This window comes from Vespa crabro, chromosome 12, assembly GCF_910589235.1.
Source record: "Vespa crabro chromosome 12, iyVesCrab1.2, whole genome shotgun sequence".
Classification (NCBI taxonomy): domain Eukaryota; kingdom Metazoa; phylum Arthropoda; class Insecta; order Hymenoptera; family Vespidae; genus Vespa; species Vespa crabro.
The window spans coordinates 6,517,452-6,531,789 of record NC_060966.1 but is presented as its reverse complement, the minus strand read 5'-3'; positions in this window follow the sequence as shown (position 1 = coordinate 6,531,789).

Genomic DNA, 14,338 nt, shown 5'->3' with positions numbered 1-14,338 from the left:
ATAAGCTATACAAGCGCTGGCTTCCGAGGCGGGGAAGCCGAGAGGAAGAAGAGGCGAAGAAGGGGGGGGGGTGTCAGGGAAGAGGAGGAAGAAGAAGAAGAGATCGAAACGAAGGGTAGGACCACTCCGTGTTGTCCCAACAGAGGCGATCTGATTGCCCGTTAACGGACTCGAGTTAGCGCCAGTTCTGACTTTCACGGCTCCGTGCGAGCTTTCGAAGAGAGAGAGGAGAGAGAGAGAGAGCGAGCGAGCGAGCGAGGGAGAGAGATGTGGCCAAAACGCTGCTCCAAGGACCAAACTCGTTTCAACGAAGAGAGGGCCGAGCGCGAGCTCCTGATTAGTGGCCTTCGTTGGTCCTTCCAAGAGCCGAACAATCGTCGTCCAATTTAGCTGCCGATTCGATCCACTTTCCTCCATTTATAGCCTCCTCCCACTTCTTTTCCATCGTCTTTCAAGCGTCTTCTTCGTCCTTCGATGATCGATCGCGCCTGCGAAGAACGATCCATCGTTCGGGGACTTTAATGCGTTAAAGCGAGATCGCTTTCGAAAGGTGAGAAAGATCGAGATGGTTCTCGTAAAGTTCACGTTGCTTTCTTAATTTCAACGAAAAGGAGAAAAACGATAATGTTCCGATGGTAATCGATCTAAAGGAGCATTCGAGAAGATTTCTTATCGAAGCTCGTTTGTCTCGGAATGTTTTCCTTTTGGCTCGAGACCCCGTTCCCAAAGGTGCATTACCTAATTGCTTTCCCCGATGATTTTCCGCAAGAGCGACTAGATATACCTAATACGTTTCAATCCAATCGGTTTACGTACGAGCAAATCTTTGCGCGTATCGTTAACGACAAACGTTAAACGTTTTAACAAGGATTTTCAACGACGAAAAAATTATTTTTCATAATATCTTCTATCGTCAAAGCTAATCCTAGACTCGTCGTTAATGGTAGGATTCGTGAATGGTACTCTCCGAAGGAAGAAGTAAAAGAGAAACGAAAGAAAAGAATCTCAATGGGAGGAAGAAACTTTAGCCGAATATCCGAACGGTGAAACTGAAATATGTCCGTGGCAGTAAATCCTATCGCTTTCGATCCCACCTCCGGCACGAATCATATAACTGTCTTTGAGGGGGATAGTTGTTAAGGGGTTGACGTATCTCTAGGTGAAGGGTCGTGTGTGGGAGGCCTTAAAGTCGTAGGATAGTCCCAGTATGGATTTAATATGGCAACGGTCTTTTCGTATCCGAGCAGTCACTAACTCACGATCTTCGACGTTCCAGAAAGTAAACGGCTGAACCTCGTTGGAATAAAGGCCAGACAACGTAGAAACTTTAGCCCCCTCCTATTTGGGATCCTCTTTTCATTTTTCCACCCTTTTCTAGGTTAGTACGGCCGCTTCCCTCTTTTATCATCCCTTGTAAAAATATGCGATCTCTTAATTTCGATGACGCCAAGAATCATCTCGCTTATAATAATCAGTTACAAGTTTTCCGCGTGAAGAAAGGTATCTTACGTACATAAATATACACGCACGCACACATAGAGAGAGAGAGAGAGAGAGAGATATATATATGTGAGCGGCAGGTGTAGCGTCGCGGACAAAAGAGCAATACTCGCTTCTCTCAACGGTTCCGATAGCGTATTGTCGTTCTTGCCGGCAGCGTGCAACGTTTTATTGTCCTCGCCATGGAGGTCCACTTGATCACGATCCAGCGGCACTCTAAGCTCGCTCGTGTACCAGATAAGATGTCGATTGAAATTCATGCAGACCTCTTCACCATCTTCCACCTCCCGAGCCACCCTCCATCAGCGTAGCCCTACTCTTGCCCATCTATCGCAGCCGCAAATCGCTCGACGAGTATTGTTTCCGGCCTCGAATCCACAACGGCTCGAATACACGACTCGCGATGCTCCTCTCAGATCCACACTTTTCTCGCCTTTTCCATCGAATAGAATTTACGTTCCTTCGAGCAGTAGTTTTCCTATTGTATATCGAACGATCGTACGTTCTCGAGAGCGACTTTCTTCGGGATTTATGCCGAAATTTATCAAGAAGAGAAGAACGAAAACGAGTTTGTATACGTAGACGTACTTACTTACATACACCCACATCCAAACTTAGATAGATATATCGTTTTGCATTGTCTCTCAGATTCGAGATAGCGCGAAAACGCTGTCACGGGTCTCTGTATATGCATCTGAAATAATCAGTTGGAGAAAGATAAAGAAAGGAAAACGGTCTGGAGGTATTAAAATGGAAAAGAAGTAGAAGGTGCTCTCTCGGTGGAGGGCATAAAAACTCGATATCTCGGGGGTTAGAAGTGCGCGTCAAATTGACTAACATTGTCGACTTCTTCGATGGAAGGATTTGAGTTTAGAAAAGTAGAGCGAACGTCGATAACGATTTACGTCGGTAACGTGCGAGCGTCGTCGGAAACGATCGATCAAAAGCTCGAGCGAGTTAAAAGCTAAAGGAACCGAATGACCGAATGAGGGTGCAAGAGAGTTGGATGTATCAAGCTGGACGAAAGAGAGGATAGAGAGAAAGGGTGGGGGTGGGTGGAGAGTGAGAGAGAGAGAGAGAGAGAGAGGGAGGAGGAGGAGGAGTGTCAGGAGGGTCCTTTCTTTCTTTCACATCCCCGAGGAGTAACTAACTGAACGAGAGTCGGGATAGAGGGTGTTAAGGTAATGCCCCATTAGTATGTGGAACCCGTAGTAACACCGTAACACCACCACAGACGGTGGTCAAACCGTGGTTTGTCCCTTTTTCCTTGCACCAATACATACACGAACGAAAGGTCTTAAGCACTCGTCTCTCGGATTTCTAGGAAGCAACGTACGCCACACACGTATGCGAACGTCGTAGGAGAGAGAACGAGACCTGTCAATAGCCGGCTTGTTACAGCGACAATGATCGGCTTAACCAACGGGAAAGATCCACCCGCACGTACTGGATTTTCACGAGAAAGGACACGGGATAGCCGATGTCAACATAGTTTCCTTTCCTTTACTTTCCTTCCTTACCTTACTTTACCTTACCTTACCTTACCGTACCTTAACTCTCCTTTTCTATTCTCTCTTTCGGAATTTATTAGCGATACCAATCATACGTAGTACGTACGTGTAATCCCTTTATTCCCTTATTTTCCCTTTTAGACGCTCGTAAGATCCATCGTTATATAATATATTCCACTTCGGTGAAATCTTTTCTGAAATTTGTGGTAGCAACATTGCGAATAAACTGGCATAGAATTTTTAAGATTTTTTCTCGACTTTTGCTCGAGGGATTACTTTTTTTTCCTTCTTTCTTTTCTTTTCCCTCGTAGGTTCCTTGTGGGTCACACGAGACGCGTGCGTGACGAGAGGCTCGCTTGGTTATCAGCGTGCAGAACGGCGCGGCGTACATCGGCTATCGCAAAAAGCACCGTCGCCATCTCTTTTGCTTTCGTCTTCTGAGAAGCGAGCACTGCACTATATATAAACTCTACGTAATATACCCTACCTACTACTATTCTACTATACTATTGGCCGGAGTTTATCCTTTATATATATTTATTTGTTATTTCATAGTACATGCTCCAGTGACTCCTCTCTGAGTTAAAATAAGAACGCGTTTTAATGGAGGCGCGGCTATTCGTTCGATCGCATCGATTGTGCAAATAATTTTTTGCCATTATTATTTTTACTATTATTATTATTATTATTATTATTATTATTATTATTATTATCATTATTATCATTATCATTATTATTTTGCCATTATTATTACTTATTGTAGAATGGAATTTTGAAACGATATCGAGACAATTTCTTAGTGACATGTGATCGGCGATCACCGTTACGATTATTTTTATTTCCAAAGACGAGTGTCCCGTCGAACGATTTCACTCCCTCCTCTTTCTCTATACTTGCCGAACTTTTCAAGATAGTGGACACTTTGTCCTTGTTTCAGAACAGTTAGACTCGTCCTTTATACACGAGGGATCCTTCTATCGCGATCCTCTTTCTCTCTCTCCCCCCGTAACGTGCCAATCCGATTTTCCTTCCCTTTTAGTTCTAGTACGAGGATTATCGTACATACGTTTTCCTGTTTTTCTCGCTCTTCGAACTACACTCGAGTATACACCGATCGATTCGACTCTCGAAAATGATATTGTTCTCTGGAAGATAATCATTGTTCGAAGAAAACTTAATACACACAAACACACACTAAGACGCACACGTACACGTGTTTATATATCGATAACCTTATCCTAGGAAAGTTATAGGAAGGAACGTGACGTAAGTGGTGGTATCCTCTTTCGAGAGTACCCATCGACTTATCTCGATTCTGCAACAAGGATGCAAGTCACCCAGCTCGTACTATAGGAAGACGTTGATGTGAATTAATGGAGGCTTTAGTCGTAGTTAGCTCGCACGGGAACGAGCGAGAAAGATGGGGTGGTGGTGGGGATTTGTCGGTGGTACGATATTAATTAACTCGACCCCAAAATCGCTTCTTAACCCCCGTGAACTCTCTTCTAAACGACGCCGCGTCTCCCACGTCGGGAAACGCAAAAAGGGGGAATGTCAGAGATTCTCCTACAAATCTCCCATAAATATTACCTCTCCTCTCGCTAATATTATAAATATGGCTGTTTGGTATGCAACGATAGTCGATTAGACGGTCGCTTTTTATCTTTCTTTTTATTTTTCTCTTTTCCTTTTCTTTTTTGTTTTTTTTTTCTTTTTCTTTTCTTTTTTTTCGTTTCTTATCATTCCTTGAGTTTAGCTCAGTAGTAATTCCGTGAAAATTATTACTAAGTCAAAAGGAGATTTGCGATAAAAAAGTAAACTACTTTGAAAAGAGTTTCAACTAGGATAATATCTAGATTCGTTGAGGAAAAAATAATATTTCACGGATTAGACACGGATCGATCTTCTTACGTATAGAAATGATTTAGAAAGAATTTCTCGAAGACGAGAACGAGGAGTCGGCCGAGATAGTCGATGCGCGACCGGAGGAGAAAGGAAAGAAAATTTCAGGTGGAGACAAAAGGGCTGTGGAAGGGGCTGAGGAAGGATCGGCTTCGAGGGAAGTAAAAAAGCGAAATTTATAATCCGTAAAAACAATTATGGAGTAGGTCTCGAGGAGAGAGTTTCGCCGGGGCACCATCGCCATCGTCGACGACAAAAACGGCCAATATCTTTCCTTTGATTTATAACTTGGTTGGTGTCCGTATTTTCCGGCAAAGCCCTCATATTAAATAGAATATCAAAGATTTAGCGCGTCCACTGTCCAACTCGTATACGGCTTTTCTTAAATCTTATATGCGCGCGTGTGTCATTATACGCGAAACTTATACTACGAATCGAATTTTGGGGTGAACGTCGAGCGACAAGGGAATGGGATTTCTCGGCGAAGGTGAAATCGGCCTAGCCGTTTCAATAAATTCAACCCCATAAATCCTACTTGATACATACTAGATTCTTTATATACCGTATGTATGCATGCATGTGTGCATCTTATGCATATGTCGCCCATCCGGCGCCACGACGTTTTCGCATTCTACAAGTTGCCTAACCTGGACGGCTCCTTTCGTTCCTCGAAACTTTGGATCTTTGATTCTCTTTTTCTTCTTCTTCTTTTTTCTTTTCTTTTTTTTTTTTTTTTTTTTATACAGAAGCTCACTGATTTATGCTACACCCAGGCCAGCGGACAAAAGTTATGGGACGTTTTTTACGAAGATTAATGATCCTGAAGAACGCCGTTGAGAAAGTTTACCACGAGAGAGAGAGAGAGAATTAATTAGGACTTATCCCGATGGATTATTTTGCAACTTTTCAATTGGAATTTCGCAACTTACAAGCCGGAAACGATCGCGGTCTTGACTATTCGCGAGATATATGTTTATACATCCACGTATTTTTTCCTCCTCGAAATGCGAATTTTTTCATCCCTTCTGTCGAGTTCGTAAAATTCTTACGCGCCTTTTTTTGCACCTCGAATTTCTCCGTTAGTACGCCTGCGTCTCTCTTTCTCTTTCATCGACGGACACCCCCTTCTGCGGTCGGGCAATAAAATCGGACTGTGGGCAGTTTCGGCCAGGCGGGACGAACGCCTTATTGCATGTAAAACATTTATGTTCAACGGATATTGGCATAGACTTGCGTCGACTCAACGTGCGTTACTTCTTCCTACGAAAGAAAGGAGAAAACGATCCTAGAGAAAAGGAGAAAACGATAAAAGATGATAACGATCGGCGATCGGCGATGACTTGAGAAAGGCAAAAAGAAAAAGAAGTAAAAGAAAGAGAAAAGAAAAAAAGAAACGGTAATTTGCCGGAGCATATAATATATATATATATGTGTGTGTGTGTGTGTGTGTGTGTGTGTATATGTCGTTAGAGTAAGGAGTTATTAGCCACGTCGCATGGCACAGCACGCGTCCCATGACAGGATTATAACGAGCGGTTCTCGCGTCTCCCATAACGCAACGCCGTTGAAACCGGTCACGTTGACGTTCAACAGTTGCGTAGTGCGTCGCGACGGCCGACATTAATAACGCGTCGAGACGTGACGCGTCGAGGCCTTCCGTTCCGCCGTTGACAAGCTTATTACCCTCGTTAATGTAACCCAACGAGACATTTCTCTGTCCTCCGAGATATATTTCTTTCTCTACCACCTCTCGATTTCGTATTTATTTGGAAAAATGATAATGAGGAATATAGGATATTTCTATTAAATAAGATGAAAGTTATTCGAGCTATAGGAACTATATCGTCGAGTCGATGTCCCACGGCGAGCCATAAACACCGTTATTTCGAGAACGAGAACGGGCGGCTAGTGGAACGGCTTTTAGGGTAGAACGCGCAGCACGACCGCCTCGTTACGTATCCGTCCAGGGTGGGTACCCTCGGAAGCACGTCGCGGCGGGCTTACACGCTTGAAAATTCGATTCACTTTGCAGTTCTCCCCGCTTGTCTCACCCTTGAAAATTTCACGCGACTCGCACGCACCCAGGGACCGTTTAAATGCCCTTTACCTCGGCTATTTTAAACGATTCTCTTCTTATCCCATTTCAATGGCGATAAATCAAACACTCCCGAGTCGACTAGACGAGAACGATATTTCTCTCTTATACTTTAACCCCTTCGGCCCTTCGTATTTTTCCTCGAAGATTTTTCGAACGATCAGCTGTTGGCTCGCGGTGCTCCGTGTCAAGTATGATCCAATTATCTCTGACCCTACACTATTGACATAATACTGGTAGCAAAGTAGCCCGCTTGCTTGGTACAGTCCGGACTCTATCCGTTCGTTTGCGACAACACACGATCGCGCACACGCACACGCACACGCGATGGGGCTTCGATTTGCGGTGCTCGTTCGTCCGTTCGTTCGTTCGTTCGTTCGTTCGTTCGTCCGTTCGTTCGTTATACGAAGAAGAGACAGCGGCGATTAGGTAACTTCGACCACATTTCCACCCTTAACGGCAAACGATCTTACCCCTCGTCCGTTGCATCCGTGAGGCTTCCGTTCTCGACTCAATCTGCACCTACTTAACCTTATTCGAACGCCGTTGAATTCCTGCTCCGCGTCCGAAAGCGTAAAAAATAAGAAACTCAAACTCGTTGAGTGCTTGGAAAGAAGGAAATGAAAAAGGTTGAAAACGAAATCGATAGAAAATAATAAAAAAGGAAAACGGAGAAGTCTCTTTGTCTTTGGTATCGAGTTTTTCCTTTTCGGTCCAGAAACCTCTGAAGCCTTCGGTAAATTTCCTTTTATGGACCGAATCTCTGACATCATCGACACCCATAAAATAAGACAGACGAACCTCCTTCTTCTATTCTCTTTTGTCTCTTTCGAATCTCGAAGCGACTAAATCAATCCTGCTGTTGCGAAAAAAAAATAGAAAATTCTTCGTCGATCGATCTCTCGATAATACGAGCATATCGAATGAGAAATTAAATACCGTGGTGACGTTAATATAAGACGCGATCTCGAGAGGGGATCGACGTTTGCGGGGATGGATCCTTTGGGGAGAACGTAGAGTGAAACACAAAGTACCATATGAGTTTGATTTTTTGGAAGAATGCCATAGCGATTCGGGCCAGAGAAGACACCCTCTTTTCTCTCTCCCCTCCCTCTCTCTCTTTCTCTCTTTCACCCTCTACAAACCTATCCGGTCGTTCCAGAGCTATCTGATGTCGGTGCGCTATCTTTATGGCAGTGGCACATATATGTAGCAACTTATATACACGAGACAGACGGACAGACAGACAGAGAGAAAGAGAGAGAGAGAGAGAGAGAGAGAGAGAGAGAGAGACGTTAGAGACACTAGAGACGTCATACTCTCTCGATGGAAATATATTTTTAGCAGATTAACGAGTATCGAAGGAGTGACGTGGCTCGATTAAAAGAGGCAATCCCATAAATACATATCCTTAGGGTTTATCTAACGATAAACCGCGAACGCCGAAACATGCTTATGCTAATAAGAAGAGTAAGTTGGACATTTCGTATTTCTTTTCTTTGTCCCTTTTGAAAAAGTGAGAGAAACCGTCGACCCACACCCTTCTTTCCGTCTTCCCGCTATAGCAGAGGCAAGGGATGACCTGGCAGTGCGGCGATCGCGCAATAATACTAAAAAGATAAAACCTCTGGGATGAAGGAAAAAGTATCGAAGGCGAGTGAAGGACAAAGTAGTAGGAGACAGAAGAGAGGAAGGAAGAAAGGAGAAAAATGTAGGGTGGTTCGGTCCACCCTTCGAACAGTGTCTCGCTATTGCCTCGGAGCCCAGTAAGGAGAACCATAAGCTGCCGACCACCGACTCGTTGGCTTTGCGTGCTTCCAGACGCACACAAGGATTTCTTTGGACGATCGGACGTCCGATGTCGGGCGCGTGTTTGTGTGCTGCGCTAATAATGGGCGGGTGGCCCGATCAGCCAGTTGACCGTGACTAGATAAAAAATATTGCCGGACAGCCCTGAACCGTTCTATCCACTCCTCTTTCACCCCTTGCAAACTACCATACGAATATATCGTAGGGGTAACTCTCGCATGGTCCGTCTATGTGCGAACGCATAGATCGACACGAGGGATGGTAAGAAAACTATCTACTATTCCCGGAACGCGTTGTCATGCTAATCGCGTGCAAGTCAACGGTGATACGCGATAGCGCGATCGAGGGAGGGGATGAAGATAATGGGGATGATTTTACGAAGCTACCGAGAAAAAAGGAATAGCTAAGCGACGTTATAGGTGCGCGCCTTCGACACTCGTAAATCCAAACGAGGAGATTCAGGAGGAGTTGGCGGTCCCAACGCTTTATTTTCCGAGAGTGTTAACGGAGAAAAATCGAAATCGTCATGCTCGTGCCCCTCCTTAACCTTAACCGCATATCTCGCATATGCGAGGACTTGACTTATGAATTCTCTCGTAGGATGGACGATGGTCAGATGCCTCGAGACATAATAAAATAAACTGTCAGCGGCAGCTCGCATAAAAATGCTAAAGAACCCGATGGCCCATATCGTTCCCTGCGCGTGCACCGCACAGATGTTCTCCATCGAGTAGAAGAAAATAAAAAAAAATCCCGAGCTCGAGACTTACCGAGAATTTCTTTAAATGTTTTCAAACCATTATCTTATCTTTAATAACGATATGACTTTAAATGCCAATCGACTCCACCGAATGGAATTGTTTCTAGCGCTCGATGGTCATTCGCGAGTGCGTCCTTGATAAACGCATCGTCGATCGATCGATATCTCTGTTTCACCCTCCTCTAAATCATTGCCGAAACATTTAACCTTTGTATCGTAGACGACGATTCCGTCCTATGTCGTAACGATCCATTCATAAATTGCTATTTCGTTATATTCGCTATCTTTCTTCTTCAATCCGAAAGAAAAGTTCCATCTTTTATGGAACAAGCCAATGATTGATAACAATTAATTAGCGATATTACTTTGAAAATTATTATCGTGTTATTTCTCTTTCCACGTACGTTCGTATGGCTTCAGATATAAATAAAAAAGAGAATCTTGATATAAAAATAATACCTAGATTCCAATTTTGAATATCGCTACGGATTAAAGAATTTTACTACGGCAAAAAGAGTGGGATCGAGAGAGAGAGAGAGAGAATAAGGATAGCTCAAGACAGTGTGCGCCGAATAATGATGATAATAACTGGACGGTGCTCGGGGTAAGTGAGAAGTGGGGAAACAGGGGTGGAGGGTAGAGGGAAGAGATGGTCGAAGGTTGTATCGCGAGTAGGCGGAGCAAATGGTAGCTGAACTGGCGCCAGGCGCCTCGATCGCAAACCAGGAGTACCAGAACCACCCTACGAGCCGATAGGTATTTCCCTGTACCTCGTGGGAACACCTCGTGAAGAGCGACGGCGCGAGAAAACCCTGCTCCCCGACTACGATCTCCCTCTACGATCCTCTCTCTCTCTCTCTCTCTCTCTCTCTCTCTCTCTCTCTCTCTCTCCCTCTCTATCTATCTATCTATCTATCTATCTGTCTATCTATCTATTTATCTATCTCACTCAGTAATTGTAAATTAGTCTTACCCTCTTCATCTTTATAATACATTTTTATACTTTTCCTCATTCCTTTTCATTTTTCAATAATATTTTCTTTAGCTATTTTTAAATCGAAGAATTTTAAATAAGAAGGATGTCTTTGAAGAAATCTACTACAATCGGCCGATGTCACGTTGAATCGAATTATGTATAACTTGTATATCGATTGAAAAGGTAAAAAATACGGTTGGATTTACGTAATGACAAACGAAAGAAGAAAAGAAAAGGTAGCGAGAGAAAAGAAGCGATAGGGAAAAGAACTGACAAGATCTCTAACGAGATCATCGCGGTAGATCGCACTCGCCTTCCAGAGGGTTACGTCTCTTAAAACCGTTAACGATATCACTCGTCAATCACGGTTGATGACGAGCTGGTGAATGAGTGATGTATACGAAGCGAGAAAAAGGAGTTGAAACGCAATCAAATTTGTCTTTTGGCGGGAGGTTGCTTCGCACCAGTGGGTGTCCCTCGTGGCTACTCGCATGAACGATCGCGAATCGAATTCACGACAACGACGACGACGACGAGGAAAGTAATTCCATCTGGCCAAAATGGACAGAAACTTGTCGCATCTTATCTCTTTCTATCTTCGTCTTTACAATGCGCTATTTCTAACGCATTTTGTTGCATTAAAAATAAACGACATTAAAGATAAAAGTGAGAAAGAGAGAGAGAGAGAGAATAAAGAGAAGGTCTAAAGATTGTGGCGGATGGTTTTCGTCGAGGCGTCGTCGTAGTTGCCACGAACAATTTGAATCTCACCCCTTGCTATTCCTCTCTCTTTCTCTCTGCAGTCTACTCTTAAAGGGAAAAACGAGTGCTGGCACCCCGTAGCTGTTTGACTTAATTTTATGAGGGGTCGCCTGGGACGCTGGGAGGGTGCCGAAGTCATCCTCCACCCCCGTTCAGCCCCGTTCACCAGAAGCACCGACAACGGGAGTCGTCGTTCCTTCTCATCTCGTGGCAATCGGCCCTCGGTACGAGGAGGATGAGGAGAGGGCTGAGAGATGAAATCTACCAGCGTGGTGGCTTAGCGGATAAAAATTATCCGTTTAAAGTCGGGAAGCGCTATAAAAGTGTAGTTAAGCTAGGCGACCGAGAAGCGAATCGCACGATGTGTGCTCTCTCTCTCTCTCTCTCTCTCTCTCTCTCTCTCTCTCTCCCTCCCTCTCTCTCTCTCTCTGCATCCCTGACGATAACTATAATTGGTAAATAACCGAGCGGGTAGCTCGGGGTAGCGTCTTAAAGACTGAAACTTTTGAGAAATTAACGATGACGTTTATCTTCTCTTCTTTTCTCTCGTAGGCCGAGGTAAAATATTTCGAATATAATTAACGCGAATTTGACGAAACCGTTTAATAATGAAAGAAAAAAACATTAAAGCTAAAAGAGAAAGAGAGAGGGAGAGAGGAGGTAGAAAAAGAGTCGGTCGTTTGTAAAGAATTGAAAGAGATCCTAAGAAGAGAAAGAAGAAGAGGAGGAGGAAGAAGGGAGAGAAAGGAGAGAAAGGGATGTTCTCGGTAACGAGAAGACGAATGTGCTGGTAGTCACCGAGCTTGACTCCCTCGGTCAGAGGTCACACATTGTTCGAAGGAGAGGAAGGAGGACAAAGCTATCGCGTTACGTCGTCTCACTTGCGCGAGCACCCTCGTCCGCGTGGTAAAAAAACACCTGATATTTATGGTCCGGCTGATCGGATGCTGGACTTTACTCGCTGATCGGATCGCACTAAATCACTACCGGTCTACGCCTAGGAAGGTCCTCTGGCTCCGTCTGCCATTGCTGGAACGAACCCCAAAAAGTCTTTCCTGAACAGCAACGACGACGAGATTGAAATTGGAAAAAGTTAAATTCGTATTCGCTTAAAAATATTTTTAGCGTTTTTTTACTTCAATATTGGTGATAGGGTAAAGAATCCCTAGAGATTCGAATCGACCAATATTAAATGGAAGATGTAATGTAGATGTAATGAAATTATAATTGAAAGTAGATCGAATATGTCTGAAACGTCTGAAATCTCGAAGTTCGACGTGAGAGAGCAGCCCCCCCCCCGCTCCATTCGATCGTATCTGCGGACATTCGCGATAGAAAGGAGTGGTAGGGTAGCGATCTGATTAGCGAGTATCGATTCTTTTTGACGAGCCGACTGGGTCTACGACTGGGTCAGGGTGGTCTTCTTCAGGGTCGTTACACCGGACCTCCGTCAATGGCTCTCTCGCTCGGCGTAAGGAAAATATCAAAGTTATTGTCTTCTCGAAATTTTCTCAACGTTGCCTACAAATTCATTAATTTGACCGGTCATGAGATAATGTCATCGTTCGACGGTATATTTTTAGCAGGACCATCAACGAAACGAAAGGAAAGTTCGAGGATGGCATTTTCGGTATCGATCTACGATTGGTGGTCGCCGAGACTCGGTCAAGGTGCTCGTCTTCGTGATCTCTTTACTTCCGCGTCTCTTCGCAGGTTTCGTTCATTCGTTCATTCGGTGAATGCGGAAGCTTCCGTGTGTGTGTATGTCTGTCTGTAGGTACGGATATAACGTACGTGCCGCGTCATCAACCACCGCGAACCTACATCGTCATCAGAAGTGAAAGATGCTGGCGTCGCCGAATCTTCCCTTTCTCTGGATTCTCCGTCGCGGCGAGAGTAAACGTGACGTCACCGGCTTAAAGCTGCGACGACGAAATGAGTCGGACCGATTGATTTGTCCTTCCTTCGACCATCTTTTCCCTTTCTATCGTCATCTTTCTTTCTTCCTTTTATTCCTTCTTCGAGTTTTTCTCACCTTCCACGATTATGGACGAAAGACGCGAGAACCGGAACTTTGCAAAGTATTTTTTATCCGTATAAAGTTCGATGTCCTCTTTGAAAGAACAATTTCTCTCTTAAAGTGATTCTTTTACGAAACAATCGGATAATTCATAATTTCAATTCTTATACTTTTCTCTTCTCTTTCCCATCCTCCAATCCATTCCTAACTATCCAGAAGGCTAATGTAGAGAGAGAGAGAGAGAGAGGGGGGGGGGGGGGGGGGGGAAAGATATATAATATTACGTAATAGTTACACGTGTGGTCCACGATAAAACATCAGATTCGAGATATCGAGTTGCGAGAAGAGAAATGCTTTTGAGATTAACGACTGTAAACACGACGATCGTTCGACTCTTAGTAGCAATGAATTGACTCCGCTTACAATGCCCAAGTCCGGTGTCAAATTTCTATCAACGTTAAGAGAGAAAGACGATAAACAGCGTGGCTGCCATGATCTCCTTTGACATTCACAGCTCATGACTTGGTCAAGACATAAGTATGCCGACTCCTAAATCGATTTTTCAGTTAGTATTTTTTTTTATGTCAAAGTACTCCCGTTTCTTTCCAACGGGAGATACGAAAGACACGGACGAGTGTTAAGAGTGCAAAAAAGATAGAAAGATGGAAGAAGGCGCACGTGCGCTGCACTATCGCAGGAAAGAAAGAAAAGGAAGAAAGGTGGCCGGGAGTAGCTAGAGAAGGGACGTTGGTAGGGTGAGGCAATCTACGTCACCGACGAAAGAGAGAGGGAGAGAGAGAGAGAGAGAGGACTGGCTGCAAGAAGGGTGAAGCTGGAAGATAGAGATAGGCCACGGTGCTGGCGTGACTTGACAATAAAGCTCGTCTCACCTCCAACTCGTTTCCTGCCTTGTCCTTTCCATCCTTCAACCCCTCACCCACTCTCTTTTACTCTCTTTCTCTGCAACCCCTTTCCGTCTTTTTCTCTTCAACCTAGCTCGTTC